This window comes from Canis lupus, chromosome 13, assembly GCF_011100685.1.
Source record: "Canis lupus familiaris isolate Mischka breed German Shepherd chromosome 13, alternate assembly UU_Cfam_GSD_1.0, whole genome shotgun sequence".
Lineage (NCBI taxonomy): Eukaryota > Metazoa > Chordata > Mammalia > Carnivora > Canidae > Canis > Canis lupus.
In genome coordinates this window covers 46,902,348-46,928,514 of record NC_049234.1, presented here as the reverse complement: position 1 = coordinate 46,928,514, position 26,167 = coordinate 46,902,348, and the positions used below count along the sequence as shown (strand labels likewise).

The window sequence follows — 26,167 nt, the reverse complement described above, 5'->3', positions numbered from 1 at the left end:
GACAGGCTAGGATCGCAGCCCCACTAGGACCTCACTAGGAGTGGAGAAGGAGCTGCCCAGAGTGAAGGACGTAGCAATGCCAGAGGAAGGACAGAAAAATGAGCTGGGTAGACATCCCAACATGTGGATGATTGGGAGAGAAGGGTGGAAAGAATCTCGCAGAAAAAAAAGTATTAATTAGCTCAGCCTGTTCCACAGGGCTTATGATAATAATTATTATGATAAAAATCCAGTTGAGCAGCTAGTATCGGGTGCTCAAGGCGAATGTATGACTTTCAGATTTCCCATCATCTTCAGTGTAGAATGTTCTTGTGACACACGTGATTTACAAAATACACTTTGCCCTACTGAGTTGATTTGGGATGGTTTCAGTGCTAGTAACAAGAACATTAACGACCAAATACATTGTTCTCAATCAGTTTCTGCACAGGGTTACAGTGTTTCCTACATCATATTTTATGAATTCTAGGCGGTCCCGTGTGAAGTAGCTGGCACATATTTTGCTGTATAACCTTTCTGGTGATAGAGAAACTGGGCCCTAAGGAGGTTATGCAATCTCCCCAAAGTCCCACGACCAGTTTGTGGCTGAGCCAGTGAACTCTTGTCTTAGGTCCCAACTGCAGGGATCAGCTCCCTTCTGGTCCACCATTTGGCCCAGATGAGGAAGATTGATGGTGATGAGGGTTCTTATGTCAAGCACTAGTGTGATTGGCTTTTAATGGTCTTTATTTTCATCTCAGAAGGAAAATAACATATCCTTCTCTGGCTAAATGCTATTTCAGGAAAAGCCACAAAGCAGCCCCCAGAGTCCTGTTTACACAACTGAGCCCAACTTAACTCTGCTGAGCTGGCAAAAACTGATAACCTCACTTCAGCTTCCCTGGCCACGGTCCACAGACTGAGGATCTGTATTTCTGGATATTGCTGTGCATCTTTCTTCATTTATCGTGGCTGGGGGGAGTGATAAGCACTGCAAAAAAACAAGAGATGGAAACCCTGGAGAAAAGAGATAGTAAAAGGAAGATATAAACAGGGAGAAAGAGAAAAGAGACACTGAGAAAACTGTAGTGCACGGGCAACCAAGGAGACAGTGGAGAACCAAGTTCAGAGGAAAGTGGTGCCAAAGTTCCAGGAGGCATGAGAAGTTGACATTACCAAATCCCTACTACGTGTCATGGGCGCTCACATCTACTCTCTTGTACTTAATGCCATCATTGCGACATCCTTGCAAGCAAAGTGTGACCATCCTACAGTAATTTGTGAAGGAAATAGAGGATCATAGTGTCCAGGTAACTTGATGGATTCATGCAGCTAGGCAGTGATGAAGTTAGAGCTGAACCCAGACATATCTGACCCCCAAGGTGAGATTCTTTCCACTCTTCTCTCCAATCATCCACATGTTATCTAATCACTAATCTTAGGACAGGTTATCTAGATGCAGAGCCTGAGACAAGGATTCTTATACAAAGGATTTCCTGAGAAAGTGTTGTCAGAAGGAGGAGAGTAATGGAAGTGGGAGACAGCAGTGGGAAGCCCTAAGTAAGGATATTATTCAATTTCTTATCACTGGCTGATCCAGCCGGGAACATGAATGCCCTTCAGAATTCATCCCACCCTGAGGCAAGGGAGTCAGACTTTGGCACCCCCATCAGTCAGTCATTATCTGTGGGCCATCCCTCTTGGTGAAGGTGGATGTGAGAGGTGTAACATCTCAGGGGAGTGGCTCTTTAGAAGAAGGCAGGTCTCTGGAGAAGGAGGTGGCTGTAAGCCTTTAGCAGCCATGTTCGTAGCAGTTGGAGGATTGGTGGACCAGCACCGGAAAGGTGATCTGCAGCAGGCAACAGGATCTTCTCTGCACCCTGCTACCAATCTCTGACTGTGCAAAGGAAGGGAGAAGGAGAGTCCAGAAGAGAAGTGGCCACTGCCCTCATGGTCACTGAAGAGCCCATTCTGAGCGCTGGTATCAGTTCCGAAGGCCTAGCCACTGTGGTAGGTAGTCTCACAGTCAAGCTGTGAGGTGCCTGCAGACCTCACACGGGGCAGTTTCTGTGATAATGTGCTCCTATATCTGCCCCCAAACCATACTGCTCCCTTCTGTGGCTCCCTTCCTCTCTCCCAGGTCAAGATTTAATGGTTTAGAAAAATCAGAGGGCCCGGGATCTTTGACCTCACCCTCACCACATTCATATATTTATCACCACCTCTCTCTCCACTCTCTTGTTGGGTCTTCTATCTCAAACAGATTTTATTTTAAAATTGTAAACACGTAACTACAGAATGTCACTAAGCCAAGGATTCTTGAGAACTTTTAAAAATACACCAATGCCTAGGCTCTCTCCGCCTCCATGGAGATTCTGAATCTATTAACCTGAGGTTTCTCTTAAGTCTCTGGGTGATTCTAATTGCAGGATTAAAGATTACTATCCCCAGCATTCCTCAGTCACTCTGGGCCTATCTATTAGAATCACCTAGGGGACTTAAAAAAATATCTATGCTCAAATCTCATCCCCCAGAAATTCTGATTTGATGGGTCTTAAGTGGGAGTCTAACATCGGGAATTTTTAAAGCTCCCCAGATGCTTTTCATGTGCAGCCAAGGAGGAGGGACATTGGCTTGGGGATTTTTAAAAATTATTCCATGGGGACACATGTCAGGATAGGGAGATTTCGAACTGTAGGACAAGAAGCTTTCATGGACAGTAGCAGCAGAGGTGAAAGAAGAGATTCTCACTATTAATTTGACAGTGAAACAGCCAGTTTGATCACATTTCCCATCAAATGCAAATGGACCTACATGTTTCAGGAATCTTTTGGTTTCTTCAGGTGTTCCTCAGTGGCTTTCTGTTAGAGATCCACTAAGAGGCTGCTCCCAAAACTGGTGAGTGGGAAGGAGATTACCATACGTGAGATTAAACTCAGGATTAATTTACTCATTTAAGACAGTTTAGGCATTATTCCATCCCACTCCTGATCCTTCCCCTCACCAGGTACTTAGATCCCATGAAGACCAGCCATTTAGTACTGAAATTAGTTCCCAGTAGCTGCATTCCTCGAATTCTTGGCCCTCTGCACCCCCCCAACCCCCAGCCTCTGTGTTGACCTAATCCCTGGGTCTGCACCTCAAGCCTAGTGGACCTTACTGCTAATTCCTCATAGCTCCCCTTACTGGCTCACCTGGACTGGTGTGTCCAAATTGTGCAGCCAGGCAAGCCCCAACCCATCCTGGTTCCCATACCCTTTCCTGATGCCCCCTTTCAGGATCTAAAAACTGATCAGTTGATTCTGAGTATTACTGGCAATAATGTCCTATAAAGTCACTGGAAACACTAAATTGGCAAATACTGAACCATTGTTTCTAGGAGAAATAGAGGTTTAGCTTCCTGCTAGCTTCTGGTCACATTTTCCACAATCAACATACAACCTTGTTTCATGTTTCAGACACCTTACTTAATATATATTATTGATTCATTAACACTGGGTTCATGGCTCATGCACTATCACTCATGCCTAAGCACAGCTTATCTGAGACACCTGTGTTCTCTGTAAGACACATGACAGCTTCCTTGTACTAAGGGACACTGGACAGCACTTCACAATGCTCAGGGGCCAGTTTAGACAGCCAAGCGGCCCACAGAAAGCACAAAAACGGTGGCACTAAATGGACCATGAAAAGTAAGCTTGTTGAGCTGAAACAGGAAGGAAGGCCTAGCTGAGCATGTGCATGAAAGAGTGTGCAGGTGCCACAAATATTGAGTGTGGGTTACAAATAAATTTTAGCAGGTAGAGAAATTCACAATTATGGAACCCACAAATACTGAGGATTGACCACATAAGCATCCAGTTCTGAGTGACAAGACTTTTTAATGCCTTCCTATTAATTCAAAAGCCTCTGTTTTAAGCTAGCTCTCCTGAAATACCAGACAGCTCAAGTACAGTGTTGTTACCTCCTCTTTTTTTTCAACCAAGTAACTATTTTTTATGGGAAAATACTTATGTTCCCAAGGATAGTTGAAGATTTTGTTTGTTTGTTCGCTTTCCAGACCAATGGAACAGAATAGACAAAATGAGACGAGGTGCACTGCGTAGATTCTGGCTTCTAAATAGAACAGTGTTTTGGAGGGATGAGAAAAACAGATGCATTTGTGGTCTTTATTGTGGATACATAAAGAGGATTCTTTTTTCTTTTTTTTCAAAAATGGTATTAACCATTTAAAAAATTAAGGTGTGCCTGTAATGTAAAACAAAATAAAACAAAGCTCTCTCCAGGCCAGGGGTGTGGCCTCAGTGGGGTCCAGCTGAGATCACTAGGGAGAAGTACAGACTAAGTTCTACGACTCAGCTCATCCCACAGATGTAGCAAACAAGGAGAATGGGTGTCTTTTTTCCCAACTCCCAGGTCTGAGCCTGTCTCTTACCTTCTGTCTAACTTTATTGCTATGTCCCTAGGGCAAACAACTTTGCTGCTAGTTCAGAGCAGCCATGGGCTGGGCTGCAGCCTGTGTGCTGACAAGCCATTTGGAAGGCCGACTCTGCCTTTGACAGCACACTTTCTTTCCAGGTCTTGGAGGGAACCCATGCTTTGGCACTGCTTGAGATATTTGGGAAGGATGGGCCAAAGCAAGGACAGAAGGAGCCAGAGTGAGCTCTCAGCACTGAAACTCTGCTCCTCTGCTAGAGTTTGCATGAATTTGGTCTCTTTCTTGATGGGGAGGACCTTCTAGCCATTATTCAGGCTTCCGGTCCTGTTTCTGTTTGTAGATCCACCCAGGGAGGGTTAGAGACAAGGGGGAGCGGCCTTGGCCCGCCCTCCCACTTCAAGCAGATCCCATGATCCCCTACTCAGCCCAAACAAACTTTCTGTACCTATGTGCTTGCCATGCAGACCCAATTTCAAGAAAAGTCTTCTACTTGCTTCATTCTTCCTGCTACACGGCTGCCTTCAAGTTTGCCTAACAGAAATTCTGGTGATGAGCCTGTTTCCAGTGAGTTTAACTTTCACTCCCACTTGAAAACTTGAAGAGGTGCTAAAGAATACCTGCAAGTTGGAGAGTTGTAAACTGATATCATGATCTGTCTCCGTTGCTTCCTAAATGCAGTTTTCCTCAGAGACTTGTGGAGTCAGGATGATGTAAAGCACAGGTCCACCTGACGAGCGCTGAGCGCTCCCCCTGAACACCCATCCTGGAATAAACCAGTAGGAAATGCAGGAAGAGGGCTGGCTCAGGAAAAGGGTACAGGACTTCTCAGTGAAGCACCCCCAGACCTTTAAGAGAAGCAGCAATGGCAACAGAGGCTTAACTGCCTCTGGTTCAGTTCAGAGAGTTAAATATGAAACCTCTTCAGAGATGCGCAAACACAAGACAGACCTGGCCATAAACACATTTAAAGAAGAGAAAAAATTACTTCCTTGCATTCATTCCACAATTAGTTGGCTTTTTTTATATTTGAATATTATTTTCTTTAGCACGGAGGAATTTAGTTTGGGATTGTTTTATTCATTAGAGTCGAGGTACATCAATCTAAAGTAGAAAATCTTGTTTTGTTGATTTGTGATTGTTACTTGCAACATAAGCGTGCACCATTAGAAGGAATTCTCATGGAAATGTGAATGGGAGAGTCAACCCAAGTTATCTGGAAAGGAATCAAACTTTTTTTTTTTCCCGTATGGTCAAGGACCATAATAGGAAGAGTCAAGAGGATGGGGAAGCCCCTAGGTCATCAAAAACTCCAAGCCTGGTCTCCTTCACAGCATCCAGAGGAGGCTGATGACATTAGCAAAATGTTCCTTCTCCTTGAAGACACCACGGGCCTATGAGACAAAGGCCGGGTACAAAGCTTAAACTGTCCCATGCCAAAGCCCTCTTAAAACCCAGTATGTGTATGTGGGGTAAATGTAGCTGATTGGAAGAGCCCCTTTGGGGTTTGTGGTGCTCCTCCCCACTACTCCTGTCTAACCAAAGTGGCCTCGGATCTTTGGCCAATCTTTATAGTGTTTTTTTTTTTTTTCCTTTGTCAAAGACATCTGAAGAATAAGGCTCAGTCTTGCAGCCTACTTGTTGTGCTTCTAGCTTCTCTTTCCATTTCAGACTCTTGGCAAAGATGGGTACATGGTTATGCTTTTCATTAGATTTCAAAAGTAGAATTAATACTCAAGTCTTTGGCTTTTATGATTGTAAAGCTCTTTTCTGAAGCCCTTAAGAAACCTCAGAGCTTTCTTGGGATCACAAAAGAGCCGAAGAAGAGCTCGTTTCTTTTCTTTGGTTTGACTATTTATGACAAAAAGAAAGTAAAGAAAGGACTTTTTAACTGAGAAGAGATAGGATTCTCTCTATTGGCTAGCTCCCAATTTTGTCAACTATTCAGATGGCTTCTGATGCCCTTCTAATCTGGTCTCCATGCCGAAGTTGGGTGATCTTTTCAAAATGCTGTTAAGCCCAGCATCTATCACTGTCCTTGGCTCAAAGCGTGTTCCAAAAATTTGGTGAATAAATGAATGAGGAAGTGAATACTAGTTTTCAGGTAGCTGATCTCTGCTTATTTTTTAAAAGTGTTATTGAGTTACAACTCACACGTCATAACATTCACCCTTCTAAAGTATGTAATTCAGTGGGGTCTGGTATATTTGCAAGGTTGTGCAACCATCACCACCATCAAGTTGCAGAATCTTTTCAACACCTCAAAATGAAACCCCAGAGCCAGTCGCAGTCCCTCTCTACTCCCCTGCTCTGCTCATCCCCTGAAAACTAAGCTGTCTTCTATCTCTATGGTTGTGCCTATCTTGGATATCTCTTTTCAATGGATCATATGACATGCAGCCTTTTGTGTCACATGTCTTTCACTTAGCGTCATGTTTTCAAGGTTTATCCATGTTATAATATGTGTCAGAATGTCCTTCTTTTTGAAGGGTGAATAATATTTCTTCGCATGGTTATACATTCTGTTTGTCCCTTCATCCATTGATGGACAGTTGGGTGCTTCCACCGTTTGGTGATTCCGAATAATGCTTCTGTGAACATGGTTATACAAATACCTGTTGGAGTCCCTGATTTCAATTCTTTTAAACATATGCCCAGAAGTGGATTTCCTGGATCACACAGTAATTCGATGTTTAATTTTTTGGAGGAATGACAGTACTGTTTTCCACTGCAGCTGCACCATTTTACATTCCCATCAGCAAAGCCCAAGGGTTCTAATTTTGTCACATCCTAGGCAGTACTAGTTATTTTCTGTTTTTTTTTTTTAATTGTAACCATCTTAATTGGTGTGCAGTAATATCTCATTGTGGACCAACATTTGTGTTTTTTTTTTTATTTTAGCTACCCTAGTGGGTATGGTTTATCATGGTTTTGATTTTAATTTCTCTAATAATAACATTGAACATCTTTTCATGTGCAGTTGACCATTTATAGATATCTTCTTTGGAGAAATACCTATTCAAATCATTTACCTAGTTTTCAATTGGTTTGCTTGTCTTTTTATTGTCAAATTATAACAGTTTCTTATATATTCTGAATACAAGTTGCTCATCTAATATGTGATTTGCCAGTATTGTCTTACATGGGTGTCTTTTCATATTCCTGATGGTACCTTTGAAGCACAAAAGCTTTTAAATTTGATGAAGACTAATTTATTTTTTTCTTTTGTTCCTTTTACTTTTGGTGTCACCTCTAAGGAACTATTGCCTAATTCAAGGTCATGATGTTTTCTTCTAAGAATTTTATAGCTTTTTTTCTTGCATTTAGGTCAATGATCTTTTTTCTATTGAATTATAATTAATATATAACAGTATTTTAATTTTAGGTATATACATAGTGATTTGATATATGCATATGTTTTAAAATGATTACCGGAATAAGTTTCATTAACATGTATCAGCACTCGTAGTTATAGTTTTTTTTTCTTATGATGAGCTCTGATTCTAAGATCTGCTCTGTTAGCAACTTCCAAGTACCCAGTACAGTATTATTAACCATAGTCATGCCAATGATCCATTTTGAGTTAATTTTTATATATGGTATGCCTATGATTTTTTAAAAATTAGCCTAAAAATACATTAGTCTCTATAGAAACAGTTGAATATATTCATTACTCTGCAAAAGAAGGCTGTTGTTGCAGCGTTGGGCAGTTTCCTAAACCAAAGTCATTTTCTCATGAGTTCTTTAAAAATATACAAGAGTGTTTACATGTAAATAATGTTCTGGTCTTTAGCCATATATATACATTGTATTTAGAAAACCGGAAAATGTTTGAACGTTTTATTTAACCAATCATTTGATAAATTTGTGTGTCTAATGTGCACATATAGCTCTCCAAGGCGTGGTTGGTCTGCAGGGTCAGATGCTGCAGAAAGGTCAAGGTGGAGGACAGCTAGGAAAGGTCTTTGGGCATGGTGGTTAGCTAAGTGCCCTGAGCAGGACTCCAGCAGACTGGGGAGGTGGCAGTGAGGGCTGTGAAGTCACAGCTCAGGGACTATTTGTCATGAAAAGGAGAGAAATCGGTGAATCCTTAAAAGGTACAAAAGAGGAACAAATTACCCAATATAAGGGAAACCTGAACACATGTGCACTGAGAAGAGATAATCATGAGGACACTCCAAAGGAGCCCAAGAATAGGAGGAGCAGAGCCCAGTTCTCAGAGGTGAGCAAAAAGGACAGTGTTAAGAGCACAGATTACACAAGAAACTTGAAAATAAAAAATAAATAAATAAATTTTTTTAAAAAAGCTCTCTTCCTTTGAGGAGTAACTACCTATACAGAGATCTTTCAATGCAAGATTATAGTTTACACTAAAAGAAGCTCAAAATCTACAACTTGAGCTCCAGGCTCAGGTAGACACAGATTTAAATTCTGGCCTTGCTTTTCGGTAGCTGTGCAACCTGGGCCAAGCTCGTTCACCTGCGTCCTCACCGTCCTCTTTTATAAAGTGGCAAAAATAACAGACCTGCCTCATCAGGCTGTTTGAGTGAGGATTGTGTGAGAACGACACATAAATCTCCTGGTCGTTATAAGTTCTCTGTAGCTCTAACCAAGACAAAGCACACCCATCATGCTGCAACTGAGAACTCCACTGGTTAAAATTATATTGCGTTCCATCATAACCCTCCTCCTACCACTTTGGCACAGGGCTCTTGACAAATATCTGAGAAGCACATGTGGTTTGTTTAAGGACTGTCTGTGACTCACCCTACCTGTGTTATGTGGAGTTGAATCTCTTTCCCCTCCTGTCCTCTGGTGTAACTGAGATGCAGTTGGCACGCCTTTGGGTCCAGCCACTCACACTAGCTGCCTTGGATGCACTCCAGCCACACAAGGTAGCCATCCGAGCTCCATCTAGGATGAGGGATCTTGGGGCACAGCACAGGCCACTATTTTGAAATCTCCAGCTCCGAGCTAGGATAAGTGATTCGGGCCCTTGATGACTGCATTTCTCCACACGATATTTTCCTAATCTCCAGGTAATACAAAGACAAACTCTTTCCACCTTTCTTGTGCAAACCAAAATTACTCTGTGCAAAACTCGTGAACACTCCCTTCCCGAAGAATAATATTTTACTTGTAAGGGAGACAAAACTGTGAAAGAAAACGCTACTGACTTCCCATGTCAAGCCCTGTGACACAGACAATGATGAGCCATCTTCCTGGCGACAGAGGCGTCAGCCTGACTCCCAGACTCCAGTCTCTCTGGCGATGCTGGATTTTCCCCAGTAAATACAAGGAACCATGACTTAGGGCATCTTGTTTTCCTCAGAGTATTTTTCGTTTACACTTAAACCTTTTCCCTCTCATGAGCTTTCTTTTTTGTTTTCTTTACTGTATCCTGTTGTAATAAGAGGATTTTGTTTTTACACCGATTTGGAATTCAGATTCCTTCCTTCCTGGCATTCAGATCCTCGCCTCAGATGTCAGACGGAGAGATAATGGTCCATTGCTAGCCCTGGTGTAAGGGATGACGGAGAAACAAGGAGGGCTGTAGTCTCCACAGGCCCGTCAGGTTGACATATTCATGTGTGAGAGGGGCCCAGTGTGCACCAACAGTGCTTTACTGTTCACGCTCACGACACCGGGGCATTAACATGCAAGGCTAGTGTTTTGAAAATTGTCAGTATTTTCTAATCGACGCACTTTTTGAAACGTCAGTAGGCTTTCCAAGGAATTCAACCGCTCAGAACAAGGTTGGATTTATTGCAAATGCCAACTTTTGTGATCAAAATCCGCCCTTCCTGGCTTCCGACATACCTACATCTTTCTGAAGCAGATTGCATGCAATGGCTGCCTTCTCGTGAAAAACTAAAAGTACAATAAATAATGTTGTCAAAAATATCTAGGGAAAGAGGAGGAACATATAACTGAGTGGAACTTGCCTGTAAAAGAGATTTTGAAAACCATATTATCCTCTAGAGCCCTGTTTGACTAAAACCCTAATTTCCAAAACTTGCCTACATACCCACAATAGTTGAATTCTAGTGCTTAAAAAGATCTATGGTGGGGTTGGGGGAGATCTATGGGATTGCTTCATCCAGCTTCCTCATTTATTAGTGAGGAGACAGTCCGGGGAGGTGAAAGGAGAGGCCCAAAGCAAGGTAGCAGGGAATGAATTTAGCACCCAGCTCTCAACCCAGTGCTCATCTCATCTTGTCACTGTCTCTGTCTTCTGAGATGGGATCTGGGAAGTAGAAACATAATGAGAAATCATAATGTAAATTTTTTTTAAAGTAGAAACCAGATTTTCTTTTTAACCGCTAGCCGCTTCCCTGCCTCCTCTTGCCCTAGCTTTGTCTGATTCTCTCGGACACCTGTGAACCTCACAACTGACTAGAAGTGTGTGATGTGGTATCTACCCCGGGTAGTTGGCACATCTCCTTCTTTCACACGATGTTTTATCAGATGAACATCCGTTATATGCGAGGCAGCAAGTAAGTCCTGAATCCCTGCAAATTATATAGAAAAATAAAACAGTCTCCCTGTCCTTAAGAAGCTCACAAGCTAGTACTAAAAAAAAAAAAAAAAAAGTAATTGAACAATGCACAGTCAGTGTGTTGTCTTGAAAGGCTGTTCAACTTCTCTGGGGGTGGGGGGCGGAGAAGGCAAAGGTGGGAAGGGCGTCCTGGGTAGAGGGTACTGCAAAGAGAATATAATTTGGCAGTTTGGGGAAATTGCTAGGTCCTTCACTAGAGCTGAAACTGTGCTTCTGAAACTTTAATATGCATACAGATCACCTAGGGCTCTTGTTAAGATGCAGATTCGGATTCTGCAAGTCAGGAGTAAGCTCTGAAATTCTACCTTGCTGACAAACCCGCTGGTGATGCCAATGTACGCTGTAGCCCCCAATCTGAGTAGCAAGGAGGTAAAGAGGAGATGAAGGTAGGGTCATAAGCAGGAGATGGTTAGTAAAGCGTTTGAAAGGTCATGCTATCGAATTTGGATTCTTTTCAAAACATAATAGGAGTAACAGATATACTTGGGTAACTTGAAACCGATATTGGCTTTCAAAGTTTATTGGAAGCTTGGAAGTCATTTCCACCAGACAGCTTTCTCACCATCCCTGGGTGGAGTATCACATGCATACCTTAATTTAGAGCCTGTTGCACTGGAAGGTAATGCTGAATCACCCATCTATCAAATTCACTGGACTCTAAGCACTGGAAGGACAGTTACATGTTTTTCAGCATTGCATCCACAAACTGCATGAACCCAACACCTATCACTGTATCTGACCTATATAAGTTTTTCCATGAACTTGGGTCATGTGATATATTTGCTCTAGATTAGTGATTTTCAAATGTTAGCATGTGTCGGAATCACCTGGGTGGCTTTTAAGACAAATTGCTGGATCCCACTCCCAGAGTTTGGGATGGAGCCTCTGAATTTGCATCTTCAACATGCTTACAGGTGATGGAGATGCTGCTGGTCTGGGGACCACATTTTGAGAACCGCTGGTCTAGGGGAGATCACTGATTACTTCCTACCAAATGGTGTTAGCAAATAAGATAAAGTAAGTAAGTTAATGACTAAAATCATGCCCTCGAAGTTGTAGAATCATGAGCAAATTAGTTAACCTCTCTGGGCCTCAGAGTAAGCATTCGTGATGAAGATGATGACAGCACCCACTTACTAGGGCCAAGGTGAGGGTTCACACTGAGCAAATATGTTGAAAACACTCCGTTGATGTAATGAGTGCTGGGTGTTATGTACAACCAATGACTCCCTGAACTCTACCTCTGAAATGAATGAGACGCTCTATATTAATTAATTGAATTTAAATAAAATTAAACTTAAAAAAAAGAAAACGCTCAGGAATTGCAAATACACATTGTTATTGCTAAAGGAACCCCCTTCCTTTATGATGGCACAGAGAGAAGAAAACAGCTTCTTAACAAAGCCACAATGCATTCCTTTACCCAATGCATTCCTTTACCCAATGTGGCAAATGTAAACTTTTAATCCCTAATCTTTTAAATCTGGAGAAATATCACAGGCCCTGTTGCACTTTCGCCACCATGGTTTTTGTATTTTCTTTTGGTAAAAACATTAACTGACTCCTGGGTTTGTTAAAAGTTTTACACTTCACACCCCTTGGGATGGCTGTAACAAAGAAGACACCAACAGCAAATGTTGGAGAAATCGGAACCTTCATATATTGCTGGTGGGAATGTAAAATGGTGCAACCACCTGAGAAAGCAGTTTGATAGATCCTTACAAAGTTAAACATGGAGTTACCATTGGAGCTATGATCCCACTTCCAGGTGGGATCCCCAAAAGAATTGAAAATGTGTGCTCTTACAAAGACTTTTACACGAATGTTCATAGCAGCCCAACTCATAGCAGCCAGAATGTGGAAAGAACCCAACAAAATGTGGTAGATAGCCATACAATGGACTAGCCCTCAACCCTAAGGAGGAAGGAATGATACATGCAACGACATGGCTGAGACCTGAAAGCATTTTGCTAAGGGGAAGATGTCTGACACAAAGGCCACCTATTGCATGACTCCTTTTATATATAATGTCCAAAATGGGCAAGTTAGTGGTTGTCAGGGCCAGGGAAAAAAGGGACTAGAAAGCGACGAGTGGAGACATGTGATTTCTTTTAGGGATGATGAAATATTCTGGAACTAGATAGTAGTGACAGTTGTACAGTCCTGTGAATGCACTAAACACCACTGAACTATACACTTTAAAAGGTGAGTTTCATAGTATGTAAATTATATCTCAATGTAAAAAAAAATTTAAAAAAAAATTACGAGCCTAGAATCCTACTTGGTGAGAATAACATTTTCATCTGAGAGTTGCACTGTCCAGTAAGGTGGCTAGCCACTAGCCACACATGGCTCTTGAGCCCTTCAGATGCAATTAGTCCAAAATGAGCTATGCTATAAGTGAAAAAACAGACTGGAATTCAACAACTTTGTTAAAGAAAGAAAAAGAACGTGCATTACCGAAGTATTTTTTTGATATCGAAATGAGACTATTTTGGATATATATAAATAAAATATAATGTTAAAACGGACTTACCTATTTATTTCTTTACTTTTTAAAATGTGGCTACTAGAGGGACGCCTGGGTGGCTCAGTGGTTGAGCGTCTGCCTTTGGCTCAGGGCGTGATCCCTGGGTTCTGGGATTGAGTCCCACATCGGGATCCCTGCATGGAGCCTGCTTCTCTCTCTCTCATGAATAAATAAATAAAGTCTTTAAAAATAAATAAATAAATAAATAAATAAATAAATAAATAAATAAATAAATAAGACGTGGCTGCTAGAAAACTTAAAATTCTGTATGTGGCTCACATCGTCTTTCTCATGGCCAGCTCTGCCTTCAAGGTCACCCACAGCAGGTTGGTGTCTTTGCAGAGGCCAGTGAAAGTGTTTGCATCTGGAAGTTAGTGAATCTGAGCCTGGCCCTTCTCCTTCACATAAAGGGCTTTGTACCCTGGGCCTGATTAGCTCTGTTCCATTAGCATGACTCAACACATGTAAACAGGGCAATTCAATGGATGCTTCCAGTTTTTGTTCTTTGAGTAGAAGGCCACCTGCAAAAACAGAGCCTTGTTATCTCAAAGAGCAAGGTTCTGGGTCATTATTATTTTAGAAAGTACTTTTTGTGTCTTTTGCTAATGAACTACACAGCAAGTCATCTGAAAAAGGAATTTTTAAAATATCATTTCTTTCCTGCTCACAGTGACTTTTTTCCAAGCCTCAAGTTCTGTGTCACAATATTCTTAGCCTTGACATGCATTTCTGGATTTAAGTGAAAACGGATCATAGGAATTCTCCTGGAAGGGAAATTGTTTTTGCATGAACTGAACACAAGAGTTTATTTGGTAGGCACAATAATGAAGGGCAAATTATTCAAATAGTAAAGGAATGTCCTTCAGTGAGGAAGTTAAGTGAGTTGATTGCTTTTTAAAAAAATCATTAAAAAATTTTTTTAAATCATAACATCTTTTTATTATGAAAACAATGTGTGTTATTTTGAAACATTTCAAAAACAACAACAACAACAACAAAAAACAGAAATGAATAACCAACGCTCCTAATCTCACTGCCAGAGATAATCATTGTTAATACACAAATGTCTATCTTTCCATTGGAAAAAACAAAAAAAGGTCTTGGTAAGTCATAATTATTCCATGTAGGGAAAACTGGAGCAAATGCTGTTGTGGATTATTGGATAACAAATAGTAGGACATTATTTTTCAGTCAATCAAAAATAATTCTACTGGCACTCTAAATTCTCAGAAGAAAAATCCAGTTTGTATAGGTTTGGTATACAACATCCCTGTATTACGATTTAGTGGCTGGGCTGAATGTGATCTTTCAGCCCTTACTTCAATAAAACAAGAAAGATATTTACATTATACGCGTAGAAGATGTGGGTGGGCCTATCTCTGTACATTTTTTTTTCTGTTCACCAACAAGGTTGTATAAAAATATTTAGTGCTTTCCTATAGGTTCATGGTGTAATGTCCACGTGGTGGACATTAGTGATGTGGTGTAATGTCCACGTCATGAGGCAGAAGGATGGATTATTCACTGGAGTTTTTACGGACCCACATTCAAGTGTTTCCCCAGCTGTGTTTACAGCTTTGGGTTTCTAAGCCTCTTGAGAAGTAATCAGTTTTGATTATCTTAAATCCCAAAGTAAATTTTCTTTTTTTGGAGATTATTCTACTTGTTAACACAGGTTAGTCTGGCCTATTAAACCATCTTTTAGTGCTGTGACATCCAAAAAGAAAGCTGTGGTTTTGCTTCGAGGAGAAAGGATGATTTGAAATATGACTCAGATTCTTCCTCCTAAGAGGTGAGGTCTCAGGACTCCTTTGTTCTTTTTTCTTTTCTTTTCTTTTCTTTTTTTTTTTAATCTTGTCCTACTCTGTGGTCATTTCATTGAGTAGGTCTGGTTCTCTTTAGTGTAAGTACCTTTAGGGCCAAGATTCTTACCTGATGTTGTTTTTTTATTGGTTCACAGTTTTATCACTTTGTGCATACAAGCACAGACATATATTATGTTCTCAGTAATGCTTGTTTCTTGACTGGTGAGAACTACAAGTGATATTTAAAAGCTTTGGAGATTATAACTTATAGGTGATTTCTTATCGGGTAACTTTTATAAGTGACTATGTTTAATAGTCCTTCGTTTAAACCTTAGTTAAATATTCCTTGGCTATAACTATACAATTAGCCACATGTAGAGCCAGAGAGTTGGCTAAGAGATAAGCCTCTGCCTTTTAACTGTCAGCTTGGACGGATCAATTCACACATCTGTGCCTCAGCTTCCTTATGGAAGTGATAAATAACTGATTGACTTAAGAAAGTGAATGGCATAATGACTGGCATATTGATAAGGTGTCAGTAGATGTTAGCTGCTGCTCCTACCGCCCCAGCCACTAATATCTACAACCACTACCCTCTTGACCAATGTACCCAGTCTTCCACCCACTGCGGGGGCAGGGGGAGGGTACTCTATGCTTCCAGCCTGGGATCTTTGAGAACTACCTATTATTTGGAAAAGTGAGGCAACAAGGGAATACCTGCAGAGCCGGCCAAACCAACCAGATATTCGTTTTGTGACACACGCAAGCACAGAGAATGAGATGACTGCAGCGACAGGGATCTCATAAGGTTCTTAATTTGGTCAACATGTGCTGACCTCTCACTGGTCATATGGTGCTGTCCTAAGACCTAATGCCTGCCTTTGCAGTCTTGTCTCCTGTGAACTTTTTTAAGTGTGTAGTACTTAGGAATGACCTGTGTCCATGTAGGGAATGTGTTTTCCTAGATTTCTATGGGGGAAAAAAATGAAAAGGAGCCTCATTATACACAGAACACTAGAAAAGAGAAAGGATAGGTACTGAATCAAAATGTCCAAGCCTTTGTATTAGTCAACTATTGCTAGATGATGAACCACTTCAAAACCCGGAGACTGAAACAACCACCATTTATTATTTTTCATGATTCTGGGGGTTGGTTGAGTTATTCCTCGGCAGGTTTTGTCTGGAATCACTTGTGAGACTGCCTTTAGCTGGCCTCACTCACGTGGCTGGTTACAGGCCAGAGCCTCTTCTCTTCCCGAGTCTTCTCGTTCACCAGTAGGCTGGCCTGAGCTTCTTCGCAGCATGGCCATCTCAAGGCTCCAAGCCAGCAAGAGGGGAAGCCTCCCAGGGCCTAGGCTCTGAAACTCCCACAGAGCCCGGGTCCAGCCCAGAAAGGTTTACGGGGATGGAGAAATAGTCCCTTCTTCTTGTTGGGAGAAGCATATCACACGGCACAGCATCAGTTAACCACCGCTGAATTTTAAAAAATAATGATAATAGCTTAAAACAATGAGTTTTAAATGTCTCCATAATTCATTGGAGGCCATCATCATAGTAATCTCCCTCAGCCTACGTACCACTCTTTAAATTGTGGCATTTTCTCTTTAGTGGCATGTTTAGCCCTCATTTCTTTCCACAGCTAATCACTTTGAAGTGTCATGACAAAACTAGGGTTGATGATGTGAGGAAAGAGGAAAGAGATCTCCATTTCTGTCTCACTTCAGAGTCCAAAAACAGATGAATGAATTTAGGAATGGCTCCAAAAGTCAACTTGGGATAAGATGAAGAATGTACATGTCTTAGCAGAGAAAAGGAGCCAGATTCCCAGGCAGGGCCACACCCCTGGAGTCCTCCCTGCACCTGGAGCTCCCTTTGAAGTGAAGGAAATGGCTCCACCGCAAGGAGGCTGAAGGAGACAGATGTGAGTGTGGAATGCAAGTCTAGTAAACATTCTATAAACACCAGAAGGGAAGGGACTCGGGAGCAGTAAACAGCGTGGGCTGACTAAAAGTATCTCAAGTTCGTTTTTGGCTTCTTCCTATCTTACTTCATTTTGGATCCTGAGGAAGTTCACAATTTGGACAAGTCTGTGACTCTAAGATGTATGAGCTAAAGAATTGGCCATTTCCGCAGGTACCCGTGATGGAACCCTTCACCTTCTGCCCAGAATTGTGTGATCCACTTTACTTAGGTTAACCCTGCAGCCAAGAAAGGAAGCATGGACAAGGTAGCAAGAGAGGTAGAAACATCAAAGGATAACCATTTCCAGAAGGTGATGGAGACTTTCTGAGTGCTATTTCTGAGAGGAAATGCTATGTCATGTGGGAGGGGTCTTAGAGTTAAATATAGGAACCCCAGAAGCAGAAACTATTTCTCGGGGAATGTGTTGGCATGCAGGAATACAAATGGAATAGCAAATTTTCCTGGAGAGGAAGAAGTTATCCATGAGGTACGGTCCCTCCAACTGGCCAGGTGAGTTCCTTTTGTCCAATCTGCATAGGTGATTCAGTTCAAGCAGAGGTACAAGTGTGCGGTCATACGTGAGTGGTCTTTTTGTTTTCTCCTTTTTTGGCTTGGTGCCTCCTTTTCTCTTCCACACCTACCAATTCGCAACCCACCCACCTACCCAGATAACCCATATGAATAGTCTAAGATGTGTCTTTCCTATTTTTACCAATGGTTACATAATCACATACACATGCTCACACATAACATACAAGTGATTTCTGATCATTGTTCTTTTACAAAAATAGAACCATTGTGCCTTACTCAGTCAGCAACACCTTCTGAAGGTCTTCCTGTCAACCAGCACAGCTTAGAATCATTCTCCTTAGTGGCTACATTGGCCCATCATATGGATATTCCATAGTTTACTCAGCCATTCTCCTATTCCTAGAAACACAATGTAGCTTTTGCAAACAATTTGCAAAAACAAACAAACAAACAAAAAAAAAAAAACCCCATAAAACCTAAAATAACTTCTCACTCTCCAAAAAACACCTTTATGTGAACCCTTTGGTTCTGGTGACCTTGTTTCTACCCAACAGGTTCTCAGGAAAAGGACTGCTGGCCTGAAGAGTCTATGTATTTTAAATTGTAATACATATCACCTTACTATTTCCCCAAGAGGCTGTGACTTTTTGTTTTGTTTTGTTTTTTTTTTTGGGGGTTTTGGGTTTTTTTGCTTAAGAACTTTCCTAGGGATCCATTTTTATTGGCATTTGACCCAGAATCCTACCTGTGGGCAAGGGCACAGACCTGGTCTCCTACCCTGCACTCCACTCAGTCTCTGTTAATCCACCAGCCTTACCAGTTGTCCAAAGGTAGAATGGCCAAGGGACACATTGTGCTCTCTCACCAGTCTACCAAGTCTCAGAATTGGAGGGTGGGCAGTATCTGGAATTCCGCCCATTTAGTTCCATAACAGAAAACAAGCGGATGTAGGAGGGGGGTAGTGAAGATGCTGGAGGCCATGCATCTTGCTAGGTCTTAATAGCTGTGTCTCTGGATTTGTAGGCCACTCTTCAACTTTACAGCTCTTGCATAGTTCCTTGGGGTAAGCGACCAGTGACCGACACTCCATACATATTCGACTTAAAGCTGCTGACTCGGTGCCACTTGAAGACCCACCTGGTCCTCTGGACTCATCATCACAATGATCCCATCAAAGGAAGAGCTGGGGCAGTCATATACCATCTCCCTGTTACCCTTCATCTGAAGGTCTTTAATTAATGTTTTAAGAGGGGATGACAGAGGAGCAGAGAGAGAGGGGGAGAGAGAATCTCAAACAGGCTCCATGCCCAGCACAGAGCCCAATGCAGGGTCAATTCCACAACCCCGGGATCATGACCCAAGCCGAAATCAAGAGTAGGATGCTTGACTGACTGAGCGACCCAGGCATCCGGGCTCTAACATTTCTCATTTCATTCACGCTGCATGAATTGCTCCCTTTCCTACAGCCCTGCCAGCAATAAATGTTATGGATCTTTTAAATTTTAGACAATCTGACATCTCGTTGTTAATTTAATTTGCAATCCCTTCCCTTGTGGTGAATTTGAGGTTATTTGCATGTTTCTTGGCATTTGGATTCACTTTTCTGAGTTTGGCCATTCACATTCTTTACCCATTTTCCTATTGGCTTGTTCTTGTCTCTCTTGTCAAATTATAATCTTTAAAATACGTTATAAAAACTAAATATATTGTCTGCATTATATCTATTTCTGCAAATCTGTCATAGTCAATGATATTTGTAAACTTTTGCCTTAAAAATTGTAATTTTTATAGTTAAATACACCTGTCATTTCTCTTGCAGCTTTTGACTTCTCAGTTTTTATCAGAAAACTTTTCTTGCACAAATAGTACATATAATCTACTGGATTTTCTTGCAAGAGTTTTGCTTTTTCTTTATATTTTTCATTCATATTTTTGTACTATATCCTTGGATGTGCCATAAAATTGGGATCCAATAGGGTTCTCATTTGAATATAATGGCTTCATAGAGGGTTGGAATAACTGGCAAGGAAGTCCACTGCCCTATCTCTATTTTTCCAAAATTATTTGTCTTGTCTTTGGTATTTATTTTTCTCCAGAAGCTTTAGGATCACTTTACCCAACTGCCAAAAGCAAAGACAAAAAATACCCACACTGTTGAGATTTGGGGGAATTTTATGGCATTGAGTCTTCTCATCCAAGAATTTGGTATATCTTTCCATTTCTTCATTTCTCCTTTTACATATTTTAGTATGACCTTGTTGTTTATTTCCTTTTTTTGTTAAATCTAAGTATTTCACAAGGGTTTCTTTTTCACTGTTTTAAATGGATTTCTTCCATTCCTGTTCTTATTGCCAGAGTAAAGAACAAGCTACTGATTTTGTTTTCATATTTTTAGATCCATCTACTTCACCAAATTCTCTTCTTAATTCTGGGAGATTTTTACTAGATTCCTTTGGGTTTTCTAGGTTTACAATCATGTCATCCACAAAAAAAAAAAAAAAAAAAAAAAAAAGTTTGTCCTCTTCTTTTCCAATGTTTTTTCCAGTTTCAAAATTTGTTCCCATAAAATTTCATATTATGTTCTTTTAATCCTTTTGGTCATTTTAATCTGTTCTTTTAACTCCTTGATCTTTTATAATTTTGCTTTTTCTTCTTTTTAAAAATCAAGCTTATCTAGTAAATGTTTGCATTTTTAATATAACAAGATTTTAAATTTATTTACATATTCTACTACTTTTTTTACTTCTTTAAGATTCTAACTTTATTAATTACTCTTTTGTTTTCTTCTTTTTTTGATAATTTCTTAAAATGTGGTTTTAGTTTCTTTATTTCTCGTCTTCATTCTTTCACAAGGACATTTTGACTATATAATTTTTGATACAACCTTCGTAGAGCCTTAGAGTATATTATAAAATTCTCTTTTTGTAGCTTTTATGATGGCCAGTGATTTCCCTTTAATTTCTTCTTTTAGCCAAATGTAATCTAAGAATTTCTTAATTTCCAAGTAGTCAATTTTTTGGTCATTTTAAAATATTTTCTTTCTTATGTAGTGAATTAGGATCAGACTGCATAACCTATAGAATTTTTACTCATTGAATTTGCTGAAGTTTTCTTTGCAGCCAGGTATAAATGTTCATAAATGTTTCACAGACATGGAAATTGTATCAGGAATGTAGGATTTGGGCCAATTATGGTGTTGGAAGGCAGCATGGTATAAAGATCGAAAGCAAAGACTTCAGAGAAAATGTCTACTTCCAAATCTTCACTTTACCCTATGGTTATGAGCATACTTGTAAGATATGAATGATAATAATGTCAACTTCATAGAGTTCTTATGAGGATTACATTATTTAATATTAGTAAGGTATTTAGAATGGAAATAAGCAATAACAAGTGCTACATAGTTATTATGTAAATAAAATAATCAAGTCTATGTCCTTCTTTCTTTCTTTCTGCAGAATTGTCCAATACAGTCCAAAGAGATATATCAAGTTAATATAAGTTTTTTTGGGGGGGGCGGGGGCGGGGAATGGCTTGTGGGTTAAAACAGTATCCTCTTGCTATTTTCTTTTTTAGTTAAATTTTAAATTATTAAAATGATAAATTTTTAAATGTAAGACTTCCTTGGCTTTCTAAAATTGTATATATTCTTTTTTTTTTTTAATTTAAGATTTTATTAACTTATTTAAGAGCAAGCCAGTGGTGGTGGGGGTCAGGAGGGTGGTCAGAGGGAGAGAGAATCTGAAGCAGACTCATCACTGAGCATGGAAGTCAATACAGGGCTTAATCCCAGAACCCTGAGATCGTGACCTGAGCCAAAACCAAGGGTTGGATATTTAACCAACTGAGCCACCCAGGCACTCATAACTGTATATTTTCTTTTTTCTTTCTTTCTTTTCTTTCTTTCTTTTTCTTTCTTTTTCTTTTTTTGGCTTTTATAACTTTTTTGTATTTTTATCTTTTGTATATTTTTTTATTGGAGTTCAATTTCCCACCATATAGCATAACACCTAGTGCTTATATTTTCAATGTTCATCCTACACTCTGGATTTTTCTTATCCTTGCTACTTGTGTTTTTACACTTGACCACACTTAAATAAAAAATTTTGCTCTTTTATAAATTGGTCCAAATCTCATTCTTCCTTAACTAAGTTGCCTTTTCCCCCAAATAACACATAAATAACTATTCTTACTATATTTTAGAATGCTAGATTTTTTTTTTCAGGGTAGTTTGGGCAAGATAAAGTAGCCCATGAAATCAGATTGGATTAGAGGAGTGTGTGCTCCCAAAATGGTGTTGTGTCCTGACTTCCACGGTCCATTTATTTTCATCATTTCCAGTGCTTTTTTTGTTTTTAATGTACAAATCCAAGTTTCTGTCTCATATTCCTTTTGTTTAAAGAAATTCCTTTAAAAGTTCTTGGAGTTCTTGTCTATTGGTAATGAATGCTTTCAATCTTTGATTATCTGAAAAAGTCTTAATTTCCCTTTACTTGAACAGCTTTTCGCTGCGTATAGAAATTTGTGTTTACAGTATTTCCTTTTCAGTATTTGAAAGGTGTTCTTCTATACCCTTTGGCTTTCACAGGTCCTGCTGTCTTTCTCATCTTCCTTCCACACGTCTGAACCATTAGGAAGGCCTTCTCTCATCTTCTACCCTGCCCCAGTCTTTCTTATGAACACCTGGTGTGGTCTGTGGAGAATAGCCTGTGATTGAGTGTGAATTTTCCTTTTATCTGCAGCTCCCAGGATTGCTATGCTTTCCTGATAGCCCAAACTTGACTTCAGAAATTGTTTGCAAATTTTAGCTGAAGGTTTCTTACCTACTTTTATGAAAAATCTGTCTCCCTTCCATACTCTGCTTCAGATTAGCTAGTACTCATTTTATTTCTCCTTCGAGATTAGATTTCAGGCTAGTTGGTTGCCCTACAACCTCAGCTCTTTAATGGAACCCAGAAGAGTTATAATTGCATAGATTATTCTGCTTTTCCTTTTTCTTAGGAGGTGAGGTTTCCTCCAGATTTTTACTTTTTTTTTTTTTTAAGATTTTATTTATTTACTAATGAGAGACACACAGAGTGAGAAGCAGGCTCCTCTCAAGGAGCCCGATGTGGAACTTGACCCCGGGACCATTATCATGCCCTGAGCCAAAGGCAGATGCTCAACTGCTGAGCCACTCAGGCGTCCCCAGATTTTTACATTTTAAGAGAAATCCATTTACTGAGATTTTAAGATTAATTGACAAATATTATTATTTAATCTATAAATCTGGCCCAAAAATGCAGTTCCTTTTTATAGTACTTTTATAACTTAATTTATTAAATTTCCTTAAAATCTTCAACTGCACTATAAATTATGTGATAATAAAGATAGTATATTAAATTTTCTTCTTAAGCATGCCAACTATCTATTATAGTAGATTGTATTTTCCAGAATGGCTACCATACCATGATTCCTATCCCATATGTTCTCTGTGTGAACTTGCTCCTTTCCATCAAGAGACACTATTTTTCTATCCCTTTAAATTTGGGTGGCCCTTGTGACTCCTTCTGCCACTAGAATATGGGAGAAGTTATGCTAATTCAGTTCTAGGCATGGCCCTTAACTCTTGTCAGCTTCCACTTCACTAGGTTAATGGGAACTCCCAGTCCTGCAGTGATTTTATAATCTAGGTTTCCTGGATCCTCCCTTAATTCTCTGATGAGTAATGCAAATCATCCAGGGGCTGTGAGGAGGGTTAAGTAGTTTTAGCATTTGTTTACAGTCAACTCCCCCTTTTTTTTTTATTTGGTTCTATTATCAATTATTTTAATATTTTTTCATCAACTCCTAATAGATCATTAAATTACCTCTCATTAATTTTGCATATCTCTTTTGGCCCGCTTTTGTGGTCACAACTCCAAAGTCATTTTAGTGACAGCCTGAAGTTACCCACCGGAATTGTACTTTTTAAAAAATCAAGTTGTTATTCTATTTCTAATTGTGTTTGTTTTATATAGTTAGATATCTGATATTTGATGCATACTTTGATGTTTAATGCAACCTGCTTAGGACTATTATATCCTCTTTATAAAAAGTGTCTTTTATCATGGTGGAGTGTCTTTTTCTTGCCTTATTTAATGATTTTAATTTTAACTCCATTTTTGCTGATGTTAATATCCTATTTCTGACCTATTCATCTTTGCATTCTTCTCTTTTCCTGCCCTTATTCTCATCACATTAATCCCATTTAGTTGAATTTTGTGTATGAAAGCCTCTGCTATTTGCTTATTCAGCAAATACTTATTGAGCACCTTACCATGGCCTAGACTCTGTTTTAGACATTGATGTATAAAACCAAGATGCTTGCCCTCAAGAAAATCTATAAGAGCAGACAGAAAATAAACAATATGCATAATAAATAAGCAATAATAACAAAGCATTTTGGAAGTACCAAATGCCATGGAATAAAATGAAAGTAGAGCAGTGTATGTAGGATCGGGAGCAGAAGGGGGAAGTTTGCAACTGTAAATAGAGTGGTCCCAATAGGTCCCATTGAAAGGGTGACATTTGAGGAATAATTCAAGGAGGGAAGTAGCCAGCCAGGGGAACACCTGAGGAAGAGTATTCCAGGCAGAAAGAATAGCCAATACCAAGTTGTAAAATAGAGTATGTTTGGTGTATAAAAGGGAAAGCAAGGAAGCCAGTGTGGCTGGAGTAGGTAGGGTAAAGGGAAAGTAGCAGATTAGGACTGAGCATCATCATGGATCAGGCGATAGGGACATCATTGGTAACTTGGCTGAGTATGCACGGTTTTGAAGAAATGGAAAGGAAATGCCATGTTCTTCATTTAGCACGATGGTGGACATGCTTAACTCTATTTCTTCTAATTTCGTTATTAGTGATTTGACTTTTTTTTTCCACTTTTTCTTTTTCCTAATTGTTAAAAGTTTGACCATTCTTGGAGGCAGGATATCCCCAGTCTGAATTTCTTGCATTTTCTGATCTCTAGCCTAATCTCATTTCTGTCTTTGCCCGACACAAGAAGAGACAGGGAATTTTAGCCATTCTTTCCTGTAGGCCCTGGGCACGGAAGAAGGAAGAGGGCTGTGTGTGGCTTTGGGCCATTGTGGCAGTCTGGGCAGGAAACAGGTGTCATGGTCATAGCAGGTCATCGAAAACAACTTCCTAAAGGGGCCATTCCGAAGGTGAGCACAGGGATAGTGTAGTACTCAGTGCTAGTAAGAGTGTGTATTTCAGTGGGAGGGGTGGAGCCATTACCACACAGGAGAACAGAAGCAATGACTAGAACTCAGAGTTTGTGCCCTGTTGGAAAATCAGCCACCTCATTAATGTGAAAGGGACTTTATTTTTATTTTAAAGATTTATGTATTTATTTTTTTAGGGTGAGAATGGGGAGGAGGGGCAGAGGGAGATGGAGAGTGAGAATCTCAAGCAGACACCCTGCTGAGCATGGAGCCTCAAATGGGGCTTGATCTCACAACCCTGAGATCATGATCTGAGCCAAAACCAAGAGTCAGATACCTAACCGACTGAGCCACCCAGGTGCCCCCTGGAAGAGGAGTTTAAATGCACATGAGATAGCATGTCACTTCCCCTGGAATTCTATATGTTCATAGCATCATCTTTTCTAGTTTCCTGTCCTTGCATCACTCTTCTTGGGAGGGATGACAACCTGCCATCCCCACACAAGAAGCTCAACCCATCCCAGACATGAGCACACATCTTTAGTCTGAGAATTTACTTTCTAGTTCATTATATGAAATATAAGTTACTCTGTCTCAGACTTTGGACTGATATTCATAACTTACTTTTAGTTATGAAAAACAAACAAATCCATCTAATCTGTTTTCCAGATATCAGATATTCTTTGGAGATCTAGTTAAACTGGTCCTGAACTCCAGTACAACTGCCTGTGAAAATTCAGTCCTCACCTTAATAGCTATGCGTTCCTGGGTCACTTTCTCTTGCTTCTTCCTGACTCCACATTCCCACATTGGCATGGGCTCTGCTAGCTCTGCTTCTTGTCTACCAGGCTTTTAAGTCTAGAAATTTCACCAGTTTTCCCCCAAACATCTTCATTACTTTAGCATTTGTGACTATAAAAATTTTAATAATAGGTCACATTTCAAGGTCTCAGTTCATTTTTTCTTCAACCCTTTCCTATTTAAGGAGGGAATACTGTATTTAGGATAAAAGAATAAATAAGGAGTATACCAGCTTTAGTTGCTGTTATATTGTTAGTGGGGCAATGGGAAGAGAGTAATGTGCATTCTTTTCTAGGAAGAATAGAACAAAAACCAGCAGCTCATTGGCAACTTTGATTGGATGAACCATCAGCTTAATAAACTATCCTCCAACAAATT

General features: G+C 40.0%; 1 protein-coding gene across 1 annotated transcript in view; it reads left to right on the top strand.

Moving 5' to 3' along the window:
- LNX1 (ligand of numb-protein X 1) overlaps nt 1-26,167 on the top strand; it is a 174,853-nt gene that overhangs the window by 18,657 nt on the left and 130,029 nt on the right. The gene's annotated exons all lie outside the window — the stretch shown is intronic.